This window comes from Oryctolagus cuniculus, chromosome 8 (genome assembly GCF_964237555.1).
Source record: "Oryctolagus cuniculus chromosome 8, mOryCun1.1, whole genome shotgun sequence".
Classification (NCBI taxonomy): Eukaryota; Metazoa; Chordata; class Mammalia; order Lagomorpha; family Leporidae; genus Oryctolagus; species Oryctolagus cuniculus.
Genome location: NC_091439.1, coordinates 63,714,585 through 63,732,672, shown reverse-complemented (window position 1 = coordinate 63,732,672; position 18,088 = coordinate 63,714,585).

Below are 18,088 nucleotides of genomic sequence, written 5' to 3'. Positions count from 1 at the left end.
AATTTACTTTTAATAGGCATACAGCCTCTCAATATTCTCTACCTTCAATTAATTAAAGATGGACTAAATGAAAATGAACCATGAGTTTATTTCCCTTTTTTCCATCTTCTCTTTTTCAATGTAAGTGGTAATTTAATAGTTAGTTGTCACATAAATACAAAATGAAACAATAGGATTCTATAGTCATTCCCATTTCTTAGAAAGCAATGACCTCCTTTCTACATTGGAAGCAAATCATGGTCCTTAACAGAGGTGTGAACTCTCAAAGTTGTCACTGTCCCTGATTAGTCAGCTCTAGACATAACATGCTTACCTAGCACTCATTTTGAGTCCTGATGAACATCCACATATGGAAGCCCAGAGAGTTCTGTGCTAATGGGGCATTGCAATGCTGCATGCAATTGCAGAGGTAAGAAATGATGGAAATCTTGCATGTATTTCCTCTACCCATGATATGCTCCATCATCCCAGTGAACTTCACATACAAAACACAACTTAAAAGAGGAAGTCATTAATTTTTTTAAGATGGCAGTATTAGAGCATCAAACCAAATGTGGGGTGCTTTTGAACCCTGGGTCCTTTTGTGACTATGCAGGTCACAAATCTCTGAAGCTGCGAGAATCAGGTCAGGAGCTAGCGTAAAGGTCTTAAGGCAGAAATAAACTCGGCACCTTTGAGGATTAGGAAGAAATCTATGAGGCTTGGAAGGTAGGGAGGAGAATGGAGGAGCTGAGGTCTCAGAAGTAGGACAGAGAAGAGGACAGGACTTTCGTTGCCTAGGTTAAGAAGTTACTTTGGATGAGAAAATATTGAAATGTTGTAAACTAGGAGCAGCATTCTAGGAATTATATTTTTAAAAGATGGCTCTCTTGGAGAGTGCTATGCTTTGAATATCCTCTCTGAAATTCGTATTGAAATTTAGTTGTCATTTAACAGTATAAAAAGGAACAGTGATGGGGCCGTTTTCTTTTTAAAGATTTGGTTTTTGTATTTTAAAGTCGGAGTTACAGAGAGAGAGAAAGAGAGGGAGAGACAGACAGAGGTCATCCATCCAGTTCATGGGGACTTTTAAGACATAATTAGGCTAGGAAATACTCTGTCCTCATAGGTGGATTACTGCTAAAAGGTCAAACTTAGAGCCCCTCTTGGTCTTTTTCTCTCTTCCTACCACATGATGAAGCATCAAGATGGTCCTTGCCAGAATTCAGTACCTTGATACTGAACTTTTCAGCCTCTAGAAATGTGATCCAATTCATTACAGATTCTATTAACCATAGATTACCCAGTCTGTGGTATTGTTCTAGTAGCACAAAATAGACTATTGTGTGGTATTGGAGTGTGGAGGGTTGAATTACTTTGGAAGTAGTATAGACAATGATTTGGGATAAACTTTAGCAGTTGGGAGGAGAGAGCCTCTTGAGTTGGCTGTAGGGTGGGAAGAAAAGCAAAGAGAAAGAATTTTGTGCTCTTTTTCTCCCTTGAGGCATGAAATGGGTATGACTAGCATTGAGGTAGATTTGACAGAGAGGGGAGATCAGTGGTTCTTTTATTATGGTGAGTCTGCATTCCCTACTAAACCTCTGAGTGATCTGACAAGTTGGCTGTTTAGAATTAATTGTCTAACAGTTGATGAATAAATAAATGTAAATTAAGGCAACACAGAGAGTCAGATTGTATGAATTATTGGCCACTTGCCATTTTTCTCTGCACAAGAAATAATTGGGCTTTTCTCCTCATGGTCAGTGTCAGTACACAAGCTAAAAGACCAAAAATGAAAATTCTCCTCTCACTAAAGTCTCACTGAAAACACTGAGGAAGATCTGTTTGTACATCCATTAGAGATGAACCAAAATCATAGTAGTAGTAAACCACCAGGTACTTGAATTCATGAAGAGGATTCAAAACTTCATTTTAATAATGCTAGTATTTCACATATTAGTCCACTAGAAGTGCCCTCAGAGGAATTCCCTGAAGTCCTTTTCCTTTATTAATCTCCCATTCTTTCTTTCTCCTTTCTCTGCTTTGCTGATATTTAAGTGGTCAAAGCCAAGGGGTCAAAGCTGACCTGGGAGATCACAGACAGAAGACTACTGTCCTGACCCCACCTTTAGAACCTTGTGTTGTTACTCATGCTTGATGAGATCTGGATACCCCATTTGAAATGCGGAGGAACATCTGGAGCAGTAATGTACCATTCTGTGTCTACTATCCATCATAACTCATCACACAGAACCTATAAACCATGACATGAAGAAGATACTTTGCTATCATGGGCGAAGGTATGAAAAATGAAAGGGGTGGTGGTGATATCCTGCCGTGCTAACAATGGCTACAGCACATTTATTATGTACCAATGCTTTCTACATCCTGTTTTCAAAGTCTCATGATACATGTGCGGGATGCATAGTTTGCTTTCTTTTATTGCAAGTAGGTCAAGGTCATATATCTAGTAAATTTCCTTCTAAGTAAGCCATAAAAATCTATGTTCTTTCCATTATATAATACTGCCTGTCCAAAGAAAACTTTACTGTTTGAAAGCTTCCTATTTACATCCCAATTACCCATTTTATTTCTTTGTTCTAACTGGAATCACTAACCATTACTTTTATAAACTAATCAAACATCTAATTTTACACGTCTGGACATGAAAGTACAGAGGGGCTAGTTGACCTGTCCAACATTAAATAATAAACATTTTATTATGGTAGCTTAACAGTGTTTTATGTAAATTATTTAATAAAGTTTAGAGTTTGTCTTTGTTAGCCAGCAGTAAGGTGTCTAATAGATGTGAAAAAGAACCAAAGGTTAATTTTATTTCTCCAAATCCCCATGTAAGGTGCATAAGTTATTTGGCATTGTTTAAATGAATGCTGGCAGATTAAAGCAGTTATACATAGATCTGATTGTCAGTTATCATCTCCTTGGCATATCTCTCTGCATCTTGGAAGAAATGTATTTTAGTTGTCTTATTTAAGAAAACTATTCGAGCGTGACCTTACTATCTTTATTCTCAAATGGAAACAAATATCAGAAATTACACATTAAACATGCAAAAATCATTTTTAATGCAAATAAGAAAATGATGTTATGTAATTTTCCTATAGCATATATTAAACTGATATGATTTATTTGGGACTGTAACAAGATCCACAAGGTTCTGGCTGTTCTTTAGTATCTGTAATTAGGTATAATGGTAGCAACTGGGTGAATGAGGCTCAGGAAGCAGTATTTGAAGTGTTGTGCAGCTTGAATAAAATTAGAATGTGCTTCATTAAGGAAAAAGGTTAAAAAATTAGTCTTATTATTTTTTAGTGTCTCCAAAGGTTTCTGAGACCTAGATAAGTTGTTAGCACTATTTCAGAACTTTGCAATTTTCAAGTGTAAGCTCTGCAGAATGGGAATTATTTGGTTAGAAAATTGCAAAGAATAAGCATTATGAAATCATCCAGGACCAAAGTGGCTGAAAACAGCTAAGTATAATATAGTTTTAGAGGCTTATGCAAAATATATTGGTAATTTGTCCAGATCTTAATTGGAAAACTGTACTCTTCCCTGAGACAAGAAGCCAGAATGCAAGAGAGATATAGAACATCTAATAATGATGCCTGTTCTGCATACCCAGGGAACCATATGGGGAACTGAAGAGTTAGTGGAAAATTGGAAGAGAAAATGTGAGGCACTCTTCAATGAATAAAGGTATTATGAGGATATTTCAAAAATTTCATGAACAATGCATATTATAAAAAATTACACATAGATTTCAAAAATTTTTTGCACCAAGGTCAACATATCTTTTAATTCCATTTTCTGTTAACTTTTTGAAGTACCCTTGAATGTGTGCTTCCATAAAGAGAGATATAATTGATATATCTGAGCCTTGCTCTAAAAATCCCCAAATAAACAATTAGCCAACAAATATATCTCAAGAATATGTATGCTCACAATTGTAATAAGTCCAGTGGGGGACCAAATGGCTCATGGATGCCTCCTATTGTCAATGAGTGCCCAGTGTAGTCACAAATAAAACTCGCTGCAGCAACAAGCTATAAAAGGCATTTGGGTGGTACAGGCAACTTATACAACAATGCTTCTCCTGTAAGGTCCAAATGTGACTTAAAGAGCTACTTTGTGCTCAGTTTTGTAATCTCCATCACAGTAACTGTTTCAGAAAATGCTCTCACAAATGTCTAGAGTACATTTTGTGAATGTGTTACCTGAGTGGTTGGGGCTAATACTTAATTTCTCTGCACTTCAAACATGCAAAATGGGGATAATAACCATACTTGATCATACGCTTGTGAGATTTTTAAAAGATATGTATGTGAAACTCTTATCTTCCACGTAGTAAGTCCTTAATAAATAGTAGTGGTACTAGATGTTGTTGTTACCATTACACTGTAAACCTTCCATAGAGATTTTTTTTATAGCTGGATTTGTATGGAAAGAAAAATAGAAATTTCTTCCTCTATGTTAGCAATATTTCTTCTGTGAAAAATGGTTACCATGTACATATCTTAACAGGGAACACCAGTGCCTGACCTTGTAATCCTATTCTTCCCAATTAAAGCATTAAACATTTATAAATCAGTTCAATCATCAATTATTGAACATGAGGATATGTCATGTTTGTATTTGTAGGAATAAAATGTAATTCCAGTCTCAAAGACTTTAGGGTTCAACGAGGGATTCCAGCAAGTAAACACACTCAATAGCATGGGCTCAGCACCATGATAGAGAACATTTACTTCAGTTTACTGCCTTATCAGCAAATAACTCATGTGAAGAATACATGAGATGAGGAAAGAATTGAGTAATTGTGCTGTGGTCCCAGATATAACTCAGGTTAATATGAGTGTGTGCTAGAGTAAGAAATCAGAAAGCAAAGGCACTGTTGAGGCTCTTGTTCTTCATTAACATTGGGTCAGGGAAGAGAGCCATCAGCGATTTGTCTATTCCAATGAGAAGGTTCCAAGCTGAAGCCTATTCATGTTCTTTTGGTTTCCATTTCTTGTTGAGTCATTGAGGTTAAAGAAATACTGGTAATAGCCTGGCACTGCTTCCCATGCCAGGTTAAAGAATTTGGACTTGTGGGTAGAGCAAAATAGTGGTGGAGTAAGATGATCTGGCAAACATCTCGCCAGAGACATCAGTTTGAACAGCTAGTCATGCAAGAGGTCATCTTCACAAGCGTTAAGGAAGCTAGGTGAGAGGATACCATGGTGCCTGTTTTTGTTGTTGTTGTTTGTTTGTTTAGTATGGTAATATGAAAGGATACACTGGAAAAGACAGGAAGGAAAATGTTGTTGTCTCCCTCCCATCCCCCCCAAATAGCTTAGCATGGAGAAAGACATCATAACTTAATGTGGAGAAAGACATTTCCCTGTTTAGAGTAAGGAGAGAGAATAAGGTCCTGGCTTTAGGGCTGAAACCCAGCACCAGACCTGCTACAGTGAAATCTAGAATCAGACAGGACCCCTGACCTCTAGCCCCAGGTCAGTCCCTTCAGACTGAGTGATCAAGGACTGCATCCACTATCCTCCCCCGACCTCTAGCAAACAACAGAGCAAGATTCCACCTTCTGGAGAATAGAGTAAGAAAGTGAATTTAGGATTTTATCTTGAAGTTCAGTGCCAGGCTTACCTCAATAAGACCCAGCAGCCAATAATGTGCAAGGCTTCTATTTCCAGGCCAGTTTTCACAGATGCAGCCTATAGATTTTCTATGGTATCAGGTGGACACTAGTGCTCCAGGGGGCTGGATTTGTTTCAATCTAAATCACTGCCACCTCATGTGGGTCATGTGCACATCCCCTAGACTGTATAGAGAGAGCCCAGTGAATGTGAGACCCAGTTGCAACTCAGCCTGGAAAGCCAAGGCACTGCCTCCACCACCTGTGCCTCAACCTCCAGTGTACAAAGAGCAAGACTCTAGCAGCTGCAGACTAAGATGGAAAAGTGAGTTTAGGATTTTGGTTAATGCTGAGCCTACTGCAGCGAGACCCAACAATGGACAAAGTCCCAAAACCTCTATTCCCAGTTTGGTATTCCCAAATGCAGATTCTAGATCCATCCCAGCATCAGTTAGAGTCATGTGCCTAGTGAGACAGACTCATGTTTGACTGTATCACAACAACATCATGTACGCCTAATATACCTGTTGAGACCGCAGAGCCTGGTGACTGTGAGATTCAGGTGTGAATCAGGTTAGTAGTCACCACGAGTAACCAAGGGACTGCCTCCATAACCTCTCCTCCAACCTCAGACAGACAACAAGGAGTAAGAATTCAACCATTAAAGAACAGGTCTTCAAAGAAGGAGGTACCTTTCTCTGAAGGGAGGAGAGAACCTCCACTTTGACTATGACTGTGTCTAAACAAGATAAGAGTCGGAGAACTCAGAGGGCTTCCATAGCCTTGGAAACTCATGACTGGAGCATAGGGAGATTACTGATGCCATAAACAGGAGTGTCAATTTGTAAAGTCAACAACAGGAGTCACTGTGCACTTACTCCTCATGTAGGATCTCTGTCCTTAAGGTGCTGTACATTGAGATTTAATGCTATAGCGAGTACTCAAACAGTATATTTCACTTTGTGTTTCTATGGGGGTGCAAACTGTTGAAATCTTTACTTAATGTATACTAAACTGATCTTCTGTAAAAAAAAAAAAAAGAAATTATCAATTCCCAACTTGACTCTCACTGGGATTAAACATGACAATAGGTCTGATCTGATTTCATCATCATTTAAAAAATCATCTATTATTTTTCACTTTGTGTTTCTGTGAGGGGGAAAACTGTTGAAATCTTTACTTAATGTATGCTAAACTGATCTTCTGTATATAAAGAGAATCGAAAATGAATCTTGATGTGAATGAAAGGGGAGAGGGAGTGGGAAAGGGGAGGGTTGCGGGTGGGAGGGATGTTATGGGGGGGAAGCCATTGTAATCCATAAGCTGTGCTTTGGAAATTTATATTCATTAAATAAAAGTTAAAAAAAAAGAATTCAACCACTGAGGAACAGAGCAGGAAAGTAAGCTCATGGTTTTTGCTCGAAACTCTAAGCCCGGACCACTGCAGTGAAACTCAGCAGCAGAGACCAGAGGTGCCTATCTCTAGGCAGTGCTTGCAGAGACTCTAGACTTGTACAAGAATCATGTGAAGACCTGCCACCCTTTAGAATAAACAGCTGTTTCAGACTGTATCACTTCTAGCTTCTCACAGACTTGGCATGCACTTGTAATTGCACAGGGCATCCTGTAGGCATGAGACTCAGGTGCAACCCAGCTTGATGTCAGCATGTATGGCCAAAGGACTGCTTTCACCACTCTTCCCCTAACCATGGGTGGACAGCAAGAAACAAGGATTTAGTCACTGGGAGTATGGAGCCAAAGTGAGTTCAGGGTTGCACCTTAGATTTGGTAAACCTACCACCAAATATACGCTAACAGTCCTGTCCCATGCCAGTGCATACAGCTAGAGCCCTGGAACTACCGCAGACTCAAGTAGGGACCCGTAGCTCAAGGCAGTTGTATTTATATCCCTATAAGCATCACCTGTGACCAGTTGCAGTGGCCTCAGGTAATAAGCCCATCTCAGCACCAGGCAGCTTACAGCAAAATGACCATGGCAGTGCCCCATGCTGCATTTATCTGAAAAGGCTGTGGGCTGTGTGATCTGGCATTGCAGTATACTAGTCAGAGGACTGTTCACTCCATTGCTCCCCCAAACCGATGCACCATATAGAGTAATTGACTTTTTGAGTGAGGGCAAAGTAGGTGGGTGCCAGGACATTATACAGAAACCTGAGGTTTATACTGTGAGGACTCATGTGCCTTTGCTAGGGTTGGGACTAGTACTACTGTGACCCCAATCACACCTATACAGGTCTCCAGGTCAGTACTCCCACAGCTTCAGTTATAGTAAACTGAGAGCTGTATTTGCTGTGACACTGTGCTTTATCTCAAGGGATACTACTTTGACCCACATATACTTACTGGGGCTGAGAGGAGCAACCAACATCCTACCTTGACTGCTGCTGCCATTAGTTACCATGAAAGAAGACACTAGAGCATGTAACTGGAAATAAAGCTAAAACAGACTGCTTAACTGATGCCAATAGCCTTTTATTATGAACACCACTCAGTAAAAATTACAGAAACAACTATTCCTCCAGATGGACAAATATCAACATAAGGAAAGGGAAAGCATGAAAAAACAAGGCAATATGATACCCCCAAAGAAAAAAGTGATATTTTAGTGAAAGATTCTAAAGAAAAATAAATTGATGAATTACCTAATAGTGAATCCAAAAGAATGATCATACAGATGCTCAAAGAGATGCAAAAGAATACAAAGATACAGTTTAACAAAATCAGAGAAACAATGCATGCTATGAATGAGAAATTCAATGAAGAGATAGATATCTTGAAATACAACCAAGGAAACATCTCAGAATTGAAAGATTAAATAAATCAAGTAAAAATACTGTTTGTGGGTAGGCATTTGGTTGCAGCAGATAAAATGATGCTTAAGAAACCTACTTCCTGTATTACAGTGCCTGGGTTTGATTCTGTCTTTGCTTCCAATTCCAACTTCCTGTTAATGCACACTCTGGGAGGGAACAGGTGATGGATCAATTATTCATGTCCCTTCCACACACATAAGAGACTCCGACTGGGGTCTAGGATCCTGGCTTCAGTTTTTACCAACCCTGGCTCTTGTGGGCATTTGGCAGGTGAACCAGTGTATGGAAAATTGTTCTCTGACTATGTATCTCTCTATTCATTGTCTTTCATATAATGTGAAACTAAATGTTTGTTTCTTTTTCAAAAAAAAAAAAATACAGCTGAAAGGGTCAACCATAAATAAATCAAGCAGAAGACAATGCCCTCAGGTGCTGAGATGTTGGGGATTGCATTAAGCAAACAAATTTTGGAGTTACAGAATCTGAGACCAAGAGAAGAGTAGAGGTTTAGAAAATGTATGCATTGACATAAAAATTGAAAACCTCCCTAATCTGGAGAAGGTTATGGACATTCAAGTAGACGAAGGTCATAGGACCACAAATAGAAATGACCAGAAAAGATCCTCACTGTGACATGTGACACATAATCAGATGCTCAAAAGAACAAAAAAAGAGAGAATTCTAAGGTTGGAAAAAAATTGCCAGTATGCTTTTAAGAGAACCCTCATTAGGTTCACAGCAGAATTTTAAACAAACTTCACAGGCGAGGAGGGGCAGGAGTGATGTATTCCAAGTTCTAAAAGAAAAACAAAAGCTTCTAACTAAGAATCCTTTATTCAGCAAAGCTATTTTTCACAAAAATAGGAAAAAAATTCTACAGGAAAATCTGAGAGAATTCATCTCCATCAGACCAGCCTTATAAAAAAAGTTTAATGGAGTCTTAAATACAGAGACAAATGAAAGATAACAACCATTATGCAAACATGTGAAAGTATTATTCCCACTAGAGAAAAACACTATCAAAAATAAACAAAGTTTTTTTTTTTTTTTAAATGAGAGAACTAAGCCATTATTTATCAATAATAAATTGAAACCACATAGACTAAATTTCCTAACTGAAAGATACAGACTGGTCAAAAGGATTAAGACACAAGACTCAATGATGTGTTGCCTATAAGCAATTCATGTCATCAATAAGGACAAATGCAGACTGAAAATGAAAGTGTGGGAAAAACATTTGATGTAAATGGAAACCAAAAACAAGCAGGAGTAGATACCTCAAAGTAGCCTTTAAGACAAGAACTGTAATAAGAAGTTCGCTTTATAATGATGAGGGGATCAATGCACTAAGAAGATATAATGATTGTAAATGTATATGCATCTAAGATCAGTGTGCCCAATTGTATGCAACAAACAATATTAGCTCTAAAAGGAGAAATGAGCTCCAATATAATAATAGTCTGGGATATCTGCCTTAATCAATGGTCAGATTTCTGGCACTATTGCACAGCAGGTTAAGCTGTTGCCTGAAGTGCCTGCTTACCAGGCACTTCTAGTCCTGGCTGCTCCACTTCCAATCCAGCTCCCTACTAATGTGCTTGGGAAAGCAATGGAGGATGTCCCAAGCACTTGGGCCCCTACCATCCACATGGGAGACCTGGAAGAAGCTCCTGGCTCCTGGCTTTGGCCTGGCCATTGCAGCCATTTGGGGAGTGAACCAGCAGATGGAAGATGTCTCTTTCTCTGCCTCTGCCACTCCCTCTCTGTAACTCTGCCTTTCAGATTAATAAATAAACAAATAAATATTTAAAAATCAGTTGTCAGATTATCCAGACAATAAAAATTAACCAAGAAATATCAGAGACAAATTAACTATAGACCAAATTGACCTACCACAAATTTATAGAACATTGTATCTGATAGCTGCATAATACTTATTCTTTTTTATGATTTTTTATATTTTATTTTATTTAATGAACATAAATTTATAAAGTACAGCTTATGGATTACAATAGCTCCCCCCCATAACTTCCCTCCCACCCACAACACTCCCCTCTCCCACTCCCTCTCCCCTTCCATTCACATCAAGATTAATTTCCAATTATCTTATATACAGAGGATCAATTTAGAGTATATTAAGTAAAGATTTCAACAGTTTGCACCCACACAGAAACACAAAGTGTAAAATACTATTTGAGTACTAGTTATAGCATTAATTAAACACCTAAGAGTAATTGTGTATTAATTACAGAGTTCAACCAATAGTTTTAAGTAGAACATAAAAAATACTAAAAGGGTAAAGTATTAAGTTCTTTTTTTTTCTTTTTCTTTTTTTTGTTTGTTATATAGTTTTTTTTTATTTAATAAATGTGAATTTACAAAGTGCAACTTTTGTATTGTTGTGGCTCCCTCCCCACCTCCCTCCCTCCCGTGGCCCTCCCCTCTCCTACTCCCTCTCCCATCCTGCCCTTCATCGAGTTTCATTTTCAATTACCTTCATATACTGAAGATCAACTTAGTATATACTAAGCAAGGATTTCAACATGCTGCACTCACACAACCACACAAGGTATAGGGTATTGTTCGACTAGTAGTGTTGTTTTTTAAGTTTCATAGTAGAACACATTAAGGACAGAGATCCTGCATGGGGAGCATGTTCCCATTGACTCCCATTGTTGATTTAACAATTGGCACTCTTATTTATGACGTCAGCAATCACCTGAGACTTTTGCTATGAGCTGTCTAGGCTATGGAAGCCCCTTGAGTTCACCGACTCTGAACTTGTTTAGTCAAGGCCGTATCACAGTGGAGGTTCCTTCCTCCCTTCAGAGAAAGGCGCCTCTCTCCTTGATGGCCTGTTCCTTCTGCTGGGGTCTTGTTCACCAGGATCTTTCATTTAAATGAAAACAATCTAAAAAACAATCTAAATGAAAGAATACTTATTCTTTTCATCAGCACATGGAGCATTCTCTAAGACAGACTACATATTAGACTACAACACAAATCTTAAAAAATTGAAAAAAATCACACTGACATCATGTACTTTTTCTCCCCACAATGGAATAAAACTATATGTAAACACAAAAGAAACTCTAAAAATTAATCAAGTTTATGGAGACTTGAACAATATACTCTAGAGTGAATAATGAAGAAATCAATGGGGAACTAAACATTCCTTAAAACAAATGAAAATGGAAACACATCATACCAAAATTTATGGAATACATCAAAAGTACTAAAAATAGAAAAAAATGAAAGGTATCACATAAACATCCATATAAAGCATCTCAAAGATCTTAAAAAAACATGAAAAAATGAAAAAGTATAAGAAGAAAGAACAGATCAGAAAAATATGAAACAAAAACTAAAAAACATAAAACATGAAATGAAAGCTGATTTTATAAAAGATAAATGAAGTTGGTAAGCCTTTAGCTAGACAGACTTAGAAAAGAAGCAAGAATGCTTAAATAAAATTAGGGGCGAGAAAGGAGAAATTACAACTGATTTCACAGAAATGCAAAAGATCATTAGCAATTATTATGAACAATTATATGCCAACAACTTTGAAAACCTAGAAGAAATGTGTGATTTTCTGGAAATACAGGCAAATTACCAAAATTAAACTGTGAAGCCGTAGAAAACCTGAACAAACTGATCACAAGTAATGAGATTTAGCCGAGAAATAGAAGTCTCTCAACAAAGAAAATTCTGGGACCAAATGGCTTCCCTGATAGATTATACACAACCTTCCCTGCTAGATCATATCCAACCCCAGCATTCTTCTCAATCTATTTTTAAAAATCGAAGGAAACCTCCTGAAGTGAAATGGACACTATGGGAAACGGTGACTTGATCAGCATAGCCCTGACTGTTAATGAACAACTTAATACATTATCCCTCTTAGTAGTTTTTTTGTCTGTTCTACTTAATATGACTGGTTTAATTCTGTAATTAATACACAGTTATTCTTAAGTGTTAAAAATTAACTGAAATGTGATCGCTGTTAAACATAAGAGTGGGAATAAGAGAGGGAAGAGATGTATAATTTGGGACATGCTCAAGCTGACTTGCCCCAAATGGTAGAGGTAGAAACATACCAGGGGATTCCAATTCAATCCCATCAAGGTGGCATGTACCAATGCCATCTCACTAGTCCAAGTGATCAATTTCAGTTCACAATTGATCATAATGAAAGGACTAAGAGTCAAAGGGAGCACATAAACAAGTCTAGTACCTGCTAACACTAACCGATAGAATAAATAAAGGGGAGAGTGATCCAACATGGGAAGTGAGATACTCAGCAGACTCATAGAATGGCAGATGTCCTAAATAGCACTCTGGCCTCAGAATCAGCCCTAAAGGCATTCGGATCTGGCTGAAAAGCCCATGAGAGTATTTCAGGCATGGAAAGCCAAGACACTCTGGCAAAAGATCTCTGTGAGTGAGATCCCAGTGGAAAGAACAGGTCTTCAAAGAAGGAGGTACCTTTCTCTGAAGGGAGGAGAGAACCTCCACTTTGACTATGACCTTGTCTAAACAAGATAAGAATCGGAGAACTCAGAGGGCTTCCATAGCTTGGAAACTCATGCCTGGTGCATAGGGAGACTACTGATGCCATAGACAGGAGTGTCAATTGGTAAAGTCAACAACAGGAGTCACTGTGCACTTACTCCTCATGTAGGATCTCTGTCCTTAATGTGCTGTACATTGAGACTTAATGCTATAATGAGTATTCAAACAGTATATTTCACTTTGTGTTTCTATGGGGGTGCAAACTGTTGAAATCTTTACTTAATGTATACTAAACTGATCTTCTGTAAAAAAAAAAAAAGAAGAAATTATCAATTCCCAACTTGACTCTCACTGGGATTAAACATGACAATAGGTCTGATCTGATTTCATCATCATTTAAAAAAATCATCTATTATTTTTCACTTTATGTCTGTGTGGGAGCAAACTGTTGAAATCCTTACTTAATGTATACTAAGCTGATCTTCTGTATATTAAGGGAATCGAAAATGAATCTTGATGTGAATGGAAGGGGAGAGGGAGTGGGAAAGGGGAAGGTAGTGGGTGGGAGGGACGGTATGTGGGGGAAGCCATTGTAATCCATAAATCGTACTTTGGAAATTTATATTCATTAAATAAAAGTTAAAAAAAATCGAAGGGGAGGAACCCTTTCCAAAGGCGTCCTATGAGGACATCAATACCATGATTCCAAAACCAAAGACACAGTGAAAAAATAAAACTATAACCCAGTTTCTCTGAGGAACATGGATGCAAAAATTCTCGATAAATGACTAGCAAACATTATCCAAGATCACATCAAAAAGATCATTCACTATGATTAAGTTGGGCTTATCACAAAATTGCCGGGATGGTTCAAGGTACACAAATCAATAAATGTCATTCATCTCATCAACAGAATGAAGGATCAAAATACAATGATCATCTCAATAGTCAAAGTTGAAAGCATTTCCTCTGTATACAGAATAACAATAGTACTAGAAGTTTTAGCCAGAGCCATAAGGCAATAGAATGAAATAGACAAGGAGGAAATCAAGTTACCTTGGTTCATGGATGATATGATTCTCCATGTAGATAAACCTAAAGAGAGACAGTTAAGTCTTATGAATGGATTCAGCAAATTTGCAGTATGAAAAATCAACAATCAAAAACTGGAAGTATTTTTGTACACTAAAAAAGGAACTCAGAAATCATAAGAGCAAGTCCATTCATAATAGCTGCAAGAAAATACCTTGGAGTAATTTAACCAGGTTGTGAAAGACTTTTACAATTCAAATTACCAAACAGTAATAAAACATTGAAAAAGACATTAAAATGGTAAGGCCTCTCATGTTTATGAATTAGAAGGATTACAATATTGAAATATCAATATTATCCAAAGCAAATTTCAGATTCAACATAATCTCTGTCAAAGTACCAAGACATTCTTCACAGAAATAGACAAAATGGTTAGTCAAATTCTTATTGAAGTTCAAAAGACTTCAAATAGCCAAAGCAAACTTTAACCAAAATAACAAAGTTGGAGTCATCACAAACAGATTGAAAAATATACTCCATAGCTATTGCAACCAAAACAACAGGTATTGGCAATAAAAACTGATGAAGGTATCAAAGAAACAGGACAGAGATCCCAGAAATTAATCCACGCATCTGAAGCCAACTGCTCTTTGACAAAGGTGCCAAAAACATGTGTTATATCTATCTTCAGAAAATTGTACTTGGACAGCTGGATATGCACATGCAAAAAATTGAAACTTGATCTCTACCCTTTCTTACATAGAACTCAATTCAAAATGGATCAAAAAACTAAATGCAAGATCTGAAACTATGAAACTGCTAGAAGAAAACATATGGGAAACATTTTAAGATATTGGCATAGGCTTTTATTTTTTTATTTTATTTTATTTTATTTTTGGTTAAGACCCCAAAAGCACAGGCAACAAAAATAAAAATAGACAAATGGGATTATTTCAAAATAAGAAGCTCTGCACCAAAAAGGAATCAATGAACAGAGTGAAGAGATAGCCAACAGAGTGGGAGAAAATATTTGCAAACTATGCATAACAATTATTAACAAATAAACAAAAGGTTTGAATAGCTATTTCAAAAATGAAAAAAATTCAAATGGCCACCAAATACATGCAAACATGCAAATTATCACTAGCCATCAGGAAAATGCAATTCAGTTCTACAATGGTGTAGAACTCCAATTAGAATGTTTATCCTCTTTTTTCTTTTTTATTTATTAAAAATTAATTTACAAAGTACAACTTTTGGATTATAGCAGCTTTTTCCCGCCATAACCTCCCTCCCACCCGCAACCGTCCCATCTCCTGCTCCCTCTCCCATCCCAATCACCTTAAGATTCATTTTCAGTTATCTTTAGTATATACTAAGTAATGATTTCAACAGACTGCACCCACATAGCCACATAAGATATAGAGTACTGTTCGAGTAGTAGTTTTACCGTTAATTCTCATAGTACAACACATTAAGGACAGAGATCCTACATGGGGAGCAGGTGCACAGTGACTCCCGTTGTTGACTTAACAATTGATACTCTTTTTTAATTTTATTTTTTATTTATTTTTAATTTTTTTGACAGGTAAAGTTAGAGAGAGACAGACAGACAGGCAGAAAGGTCTTCCTTTTTCCATTGGTTCACCCCCCAAATGGCTGCTACGGCCGGTGCGTTGAAGCTGGCGTGCTGAGCTGATCCGAAGCCAGGAGCCAGGTGCTTCCTCCTGGTCTCCTGTGCAGGTGCAGGGCCCAAGGGCCTGGGCCATCCTCCACTGCGTTCCTGAGCCACCACAGAGAGCTAGACTGGAAGAGGAGCAACCGGGACAGAATCTGGTGCCCCAACCTGGACTAGAACCCAGGGTGCTGGCGCCACAGGCAGAGGATTAGCCGAGTGAGCTGTGGTGCCAGCCAACAATTGACACTCTTATTTATGACATCAGTAACACCCGAGACTCTTGTCATGAGCTGTCAAGACTATGGAAGCCTCTTGAGTTAGCCAACTGTGATCTTATTTAGACAAGGCCATATCAAAGTGGAGGTTCCTTCCTCCCTTCAGAGAAGGGTACCTCCGTCTCTGATGGCCCGTTCTTTCCACTGGGAACTCACTCACAGACATCTTTCATTCAGGTCATTTTTGCCACAGTGTCTTGGCTTTCCATGCCTGCAAAACTCTCATGGGCCTTTTAGTTGGGTTCGAATGCCTTAAGGGTTGATTCTGAGGCCGGAGTGCTGTTTAGGGCATTTGCTATTCTATGAATCTGCTGTGTATCCTGCTTCCCCCATAGGATCGTTCTCTGCCTTTTAATTCTATCCTTCATTATTTGCAGACACTGGTCTTATTTGTGTAATTTTTGGACACTTAACCTATCTTTTTGATCAATTATGTACTTAAATTGATCACTTTAACAAGTGAGATGGCATTGGTACATGCCTCCTTGGTGGGATTGAATTGGAATCCCCTGGCACGTTTCTAAGTACCATTGGAGGTAAGTCCGAGTGAGCATGTGCCAAACTGTATATTTCCTCCCTCTCTTATTCCCACTCTTATATTTAACAGAGATCACTTTTCAGTTAATTTTAAACACTTAAGAATAATTGTGTATTAGTTAAAAAGTTTAGGCCGGCGCCGCGGCTCACTAGGCTAATCCTCCGCCTAGCGGCGCCGGCACACCGGGTTCTAGTCCCGGTCGGGGCACCGGATTCTGTCCCGGTTGCCCCTCTTCCAGGCCAGCCCTCTGCTGTGGCCAGGGAGTGCAGTGGAGGATGGCCCAGGTGCTTGGGCCCTGCACCCCATGGGAGACCAGGAAAAGCACCTGGCTCCTGGCTCCTGCCATCGGATCAGCGCGGTGCGCCGGCCGCAGCGCGCCGGCCGCGGCGGCCATTGGAGGGTGAACCAACGGCAAAGGAAGACCTTTCTCTCTGTCTCTCTCTCTCTCTCACTGTCCACTCAGCCTGTCAAAAAAAAAAAAAAAAAAAAAAAAAAAAAAAAGTTTAACCAATGGTATTAAGTAGAAGAAAGAACACTAAAGGGAATAAAATAGTAAGTTGTTCATCAACAGTCAAGACAAGGGCTGATCTGGTTTTTGTTTCTCATAGTGTCCATTTCACTTCAGCAGGTTTCCTTTTAGGTACTCTATTTGTCCCTTTTGACTGGCTTATTTCACTCAGCATAATATTTTCCAGATTCCTCCATTTTGTTGCAAATGACCTGATTTTGTTGTTTGTTTGTTTGTTTGTTTTACTGCTCTATAGTATTCTATAGAGTACATATCCCATAATTTCTTTATCCAGTCATCTGTTGATGGGCCTTTAGGTTGATTCCATGTCTTAGCTATTGTGAATTGAGCTGCAATAAACATTGAGGTGCAGGCAGCTTTTTTTTTTCCAGTTTAGTTCCCTTTGGGTAAATTCCAAGTAATGGGATGGCTGGGTCATGTGGTAGGGCTATATTCAGATTTCTGAGGACTCTCCAAACTGTCTTCCATAGTGGCTTTACCAGTTTGCATTCTCACCAACAGTGGGTTAGTGTCCCTTTCCCTCACATCCTCGCCAGCATTTGTTGTTAGTTAATTTCTGTATGTGAGCCATTCTAACCAGGGTGAGGTGAAACCTCATTGTGGTCTTGATTTGCATTTCCCTGATGGCTAGAGATCCTGAGCATTTTTTCGTTTGTCTGTTGGCCACTTGGATTTCCTCTTTTGAAAAATGTCTGTTAAGGTCCTTGGCTCATCTCTTAAGTGGGTTGTTTGTTTTATTGCTGTGGAGTTTCTTGATCATTTTATAGATTCTAGTTGTTAATCTTTTATCAGTTGTGTAGTTTGCAAATAATTTCTCCCATTCTGTCGTCTGCCTTTTCACTTTCCTGACTGTTTCTTTTGCTGTAAAGAAACTTCTCAATTTCAGGTAATCCCAATTGTTCATTTTGGCTTTGACTACCCATGCCTCTGGGGTCTTCTCCAGGAATTCTTTGCCTGTTCCAATGTCTTGAAGGGTTTCCCCTATGCTCTCAATTAATTTGATGGTGTCATGGCATAGATTTAGATCTTTGATCCATGTTGAGTGGGTTTTTTTATATGGT